The sequence below is a fragment of the Chrysochloris asiatica genome, unplaced genomic scaffold (assembly GCF_000296735.1).
Source record: "Chrysochloris asiatica unplaced genomic scaffold, ChrAsi1.0 scaffold00233, whole genome shotgun sequence".
Lineage (NCBI taxonomy): Eukaryota > Metazoa > Chordata > Mammalia > Afrosoricida > Chrysochloridae > Chrysochloris > Chrysochloris asiatica.
In genome coordinates this window covers 4,786,149-4,791,482 of record NW_006408751.1, presented here as the reverse complement: position 1 = coordinate 4,791,482, position 5,334 = coordinate 4,786,149, and the positions used below count along the sequence as shown (strand labels likewise).

General features: G+C 38.5%; 1 pseudogene; it reads left to right on the top strand.

Annotated features, from left to right (window-relative positions):
* The first annotated feature begins 3,793 nt into the window (after positions 1-3,793).
* On the top strand, positions 3,794-4,408 carry LOC102842682 (annotated as a pseudogene).
* The last annotated feature ends 926 nt before the right edge of the window (positions 4,409-5,334 follow it).

Sequence of the window (5,334 nt, the reverse complement as noted above, 5' to 3'; positions counted from 1 at the left end):
TAAGCTGCCCAAGCTTTGCAAAGTAGAACTGAAAATCAAGACAACACAGCTACCAGGAAAGATAAGAGATGGAGAGAAAGTGAACCACTTGACATGAGGTGAATCCCCAGTTCCAGCAGTGCTCCATAGCAGCTCTCTCTGGCTGTTTCACACATGGAGGGCAATAAATGCCCCTTTAAGGATTAAGCCAGTGTGTGATGGGCTTTCTGTACCTTGTGCTGCAAAGTTCTGACTAAGAGCTTGCTCTTAAAAAGTCCTGAGCAAGAGTTTGCTCTTTCTCAGTTCTTTCTCTTTTGCTACTTAGAACACTCCACAAGTGAGACTCTGTATTGTGCTTATGCTTCCAAGGCACTGGTCTATTTTCCAATATCTATTGGTCCATATTTGCAGCTGGGGTACTGGTGTCATAATATAGGGTAAGCACTGGACTGCTAAACACAAGGTTGGTGGTTCAAACCCAACAGCCGCTCTTTGAAAACTGTACAGGGTCACTATGAGTCAGAACGGACTTAACAGCACTTAACAATAATACTTGCAGCTACAGTGTTCAAACTTAAACTTTATTTGAAAATTGTTGTTGTTGCTAAGTGCTGTTCAGTTGGTTCTGACTCACAGAAACCCCAAATACAGTGTCCAAGGAGCAACTGGTAGGTTTGAACCACTGACCATGTGGTTAGCAATCCAGTTCTTATCCTATAGCATGACACCAGTATTCCTTATTTGAAAATAATTCAATGTAAAATTTAAAATTTCAAAATAATTTATAAATTTAAAATATATGTCAATAAAATGTAACTATATAAATATGTTGTATAAAAATAAAAACATAAGTTTTCATTTTAATTATATAAACATATAATTTGAATTTCTAGATATATTTGAAAACAGGAAATTACTGATTTCTCATTTTAAATATTAGCTTCTCAAGAGCATCCTGGAAGTCTACAAGGTACAGTAATTAGTTCTTTCATAAGACAGGGAGTAGGTGGAGATCTGTAGCCGTTCGTCCAGGAGGCATATGTCACGATGGTGTGAATGCATGCAGCGGTCCTAGTGAAATAAGGTGCATTCTTTTGAGAAAATCCAGCATTTATTCAAGGCAAAATCAGGATATATAATTGCCACAGGAAAGGTAATGCTGCTAATAAAAATCAAAACAAAATATTTGCTATTTATTTTGGGATGTTAAGGAGGAGTTAATTTATTTTCTTACAAATTATAACATCTTGATTTTCAGAATAAGAAATACAGTGCATGTAACTTTCTAAACCTTTTTGGGAAGTCAAGAGTTAACAAATTTAGGTTATAAAATAAATGACTTGATCCAAGTAAGCAGTACCGTGCCTATAATTTGTTTCCCAAATGTTATTTACTGGCTACCAACTTTTGGAGACTGTCAGATGGATGGTCTGCAGGTTGGTGATGTAGTGATGGTGACCCCCAAGCAATATTTAAATGCCTACCCCAAAACTAAGGAGCTCTGGTAGCATAGTGGCTACGAATCGGGCTGCGAACCGCAAGGTCAGCAGTTTGAAACTACCAGCTGTTCCATGGGCAAAAGATGAGGCTTTCTGCTCCCATAAAGATTTATAGCCTCAGAAACTCTGTACAGGGTCATTATGAGTCGGAATCAACTCCATGGCACATAATCACCACCACCCCAAAACTACTTAAAATGAAAATTATATTTAGCTAATAATAAAAATTGATAGAGTTTTATTGAATGTATGATTTGTAAATTATGGTAATATTTTAGCTAGAGTGTCAGAAGTGTTCCAAAGATGAGAACTTCCAAAAGTCTTACACCAAATCTTATCGGCATTGACACAGGAACAGGTAGGAAAAGAACTGATGAACAAATTTGTGGTCAGGCAGGATTTTCATACAGCACTGTCTTGAAGAACAATTAAAAGAATTACTGATTTTCTCTAAACACACCTTCTAGTTTGATCGTCAATCACTTTGTTGTAAATGGAAAATCAGTTTGTTGTACTTTGGTGGCTTGTATGTTGCTGTGACACTGGAAGCTATGCCACCAGTATTTCAAACAATAACAGGCTCATCCATGGTAGACAACCTTCAGACGTGCTTCCAGACTAAGATAGACTAAAGAGAAGGAAGAGACAGGCCACTTCTGAAATACTAGTCAGTGAAAACCCAGAAGATGAGCCCTTCAGGTTGGAAGGCACTCAAAATATGCCTGGGGAAGAACTGCCTCCAAAGTACAGTCAGTCTTAATGATGTGGATGGTGAATAGCTTTGGGGGTACAATTCAAAATGAGAAAAATTGAGTTACAAACATCCATTAATAATCAGAACATAGATTGTATGAAGTATGAATCTAAGATAATTTAAAGTCTTCAAAAATTTAATGGAACACATAAAGATCAATATCCTAGGCATCGATGTTGTTGTTGGGTGCTGTTGAATCAGTTCCAACTCATAATACCACTATGTACAACAGAATGAAAGAATGCCAGAACTTGGGCCATCCCCACAATTTTTATTACGTTTGAAGTCATTTTTACTGCAACTGTGTCAATCCATCTTTTGGGGGTCTTTTTATTTTTCATTGACCCTTTATTTTTCCAAGTATGATGTTCTTCTACAAAGGCTGGTCCCTCATGACAAAATATCCAAAGTGTAAGACGAAGTCTTGCCATCCTCACTTCTAAAGAGTATGCTGGCTGTAGTTCTTCCAACACAGATTTGCTGGCTTTTCTGACAAACCGTGGTACTTCCAATATTCTTCTCCAACACCGTAATTCAAATGCATTGACTCTTCTACAGTCTTTTTAATTCATAAGCTTATGAGGCGATTGAAAATAACATGACTTGGGTCAGGAATTCCTTAGTCTCCAAACTGACATCTTTGCTCTTGAACACCTTAACGAGGTCTTTTGCAGCAGATTTGCCTAAATGTAAAACATTGCTTGATTTCTTGGCTGTTGCTTGCATGTGTGTTGATTGTGGAGCCAAGCAAAATGAAGTCTTTAACAACGTCAATCTTTTCTCCATTTATCACGGTGTTATTTACTGGTCCAACTGTGATGACTTTGTTTTCTTTATATTGAGGTTCAATCCATAACTGAAGGTTGTAGTCTTTGATCTTCATCAGTAATGATTTCAAGTCCTCATCATTCCCTCAAGCAAAGTTGTGCCATCTGTATGTTGCAGGTTTTTGGTGAGTCTTCCACTAATCCTGATGCCATGTTTTTTCTCATATAATCCAGCTTCTGAGATGATTTGCTCAGCTTACAGGTTGAATAAATATGATGAAAGGATATAATCCTGGTGCACACCTTTCCTGATTTTAAACCATCAGTATCTCTCTATTCTGTTTGAACAACTACCTCTTGATCTATGTACAGGTTCCTCAGAACAATTAAGTGTTCTGAAATACCCATTCTTTGCTATTTTATTCATAGTTTATTATGATTCACACAGATCAATTCCTTTACACAGTCAAGAAGTAAACATCTTATGGCCAGCCCTGGTGTCTGAGTGATTCCCAGGGCCCAGCAAAAGGGACCAAGCTTCCAGAGCCCTGAAGACAAGGGGAAACACCCCCAAATATGGATTCATTTTCCACTCCACCTTCATTGGCCGAGCAGCAGCCAAGAACAAAGGCCGAATCTCCAGATACCTGGCAAACAAATGCAGTATTGCCTCACGAATTGATTGTTTCTCTCAGGTGCCCACAAGTGTATTTGGTGAAAAGCTTCGAGAGCAAGTTGAGGAGCGGCTGTCCTTCTATGAGACAGGAGACATCCCAAGAAAGAATCTGGATGTCATGAAGGAGGCAATGGTTCAGGCAGAGGAAGCAGCTGTGGAGATTGCTAAGAAGCTGGAGAAACAAGAGAAGAAACGTTTGAAAAAGGAAAAGAAGCGGCTGGCTGCAACTGCACTCCTGTCTTCAGAAAACAGCAGTAGCACTCCTGAGGAGTGTTAGGAGACAGGTGAAAAACCAAAAAAAAATTAAAACCAGAGGCCCCAGGAGGTTCCACAGGAGAATGGAATGGAAGACCCACCTACTACTGCTGTCTCCAAACCCAAGAAAAAAAAAATCTTTTTCCAAGAAGGAGTTGGTTAGTAGTGATCTTGAAGAGACAGTTACCAGCACAGGTTTCCCCAAAAGGAAGAAATCACTCCCCAAAGAGGAACCAGCGAGTGATCCAGAAGAAGCAGCTAACAGTGTCCCAAAGAAAAAAAGGAAGCTCTCTCCCAAGGAGGAGCCAATCAGCAGTGGACCTGAGGACATATTACATACAAGCTACACCAAGACTCCATTTTTTGCCCATAGAATCCTTCAGTATTGCAAGTTAAAGCTTGAATTTTTTCTTCAGTTCTTTCAGCTTGAGAAATGCTGAGCACCAAGAAAAAGAAAAAACTTAAAAAGACATCCTAGGAAAATTAAGAATGGACATTCCCCAACCCATCTCAATAAAAACAAAAATTCACAAAAGTTGAAGAAAAAAATAAAAGAAGTAAACATCTTTCTGATATTCTCTGCTTTCAGCCAAGATCCATCAGACATCAATAATGATAGCCCTTGTTCCATGTCCTCTTCTGAATTGGGCTGGAATTTCTGGCAGTTCTCTGTTGATGTTCTGCTGCAACTATTTTTGAAACACTCTGGAAAAATTTGCTTGTATGTAATATTAATGATATTGTTTGATGATTTCCACATTCCACTGGGTCACCTTTCTTTGGAAGAGCACAAATATGGATCTCTTTCAATCAGTTAACCAACAAGTATTTGTCTTCCAAATTTCTTTGCATAGATGAGTGAGTGACTCCAGAGCTGGATCAGTTTTGTTGAAACATCTCAACGTGTATTCCATCAATTCCTGGAATCTTATTTTTTCACCAATGCCTTCAGTGCAGGCTGGACTTCTTCCTTCAGTACCATTGGTTCTTGATAGATCATATGTTACCTCTTAAAATGGTTTAACAGTTGCCAATTCTTTTTGATATAGTGACTATTTTTTTTCCATCTTCTTTTGATGTTTTTTGCATCATTCAATATTTTGTCCATGTTGTTGGTGTTAAGTGTCGTTGAGTCGGTTCCAACCCATAGTGACCTTGTATAGTTTTGGAGGAGTAGCTGGTGAGCTTGAACTGTCAACCTTGCTATTCAAACAAACCTTGAGATTCAAACTGACCTTTCAGTACAGCGCATTAACCCACAGCGCTACACCAAGACTCCATTTTTTGCCCATAGAATCCTTCAGTATTTCAAGTTGAAGCTTGAATTTTTTCTTCAGTTCTTTCAGCTTGAGAAATGCTGAGCATATTCTTCCCTTTTGGTTTTATAACTCTAGGTCTTTGCAC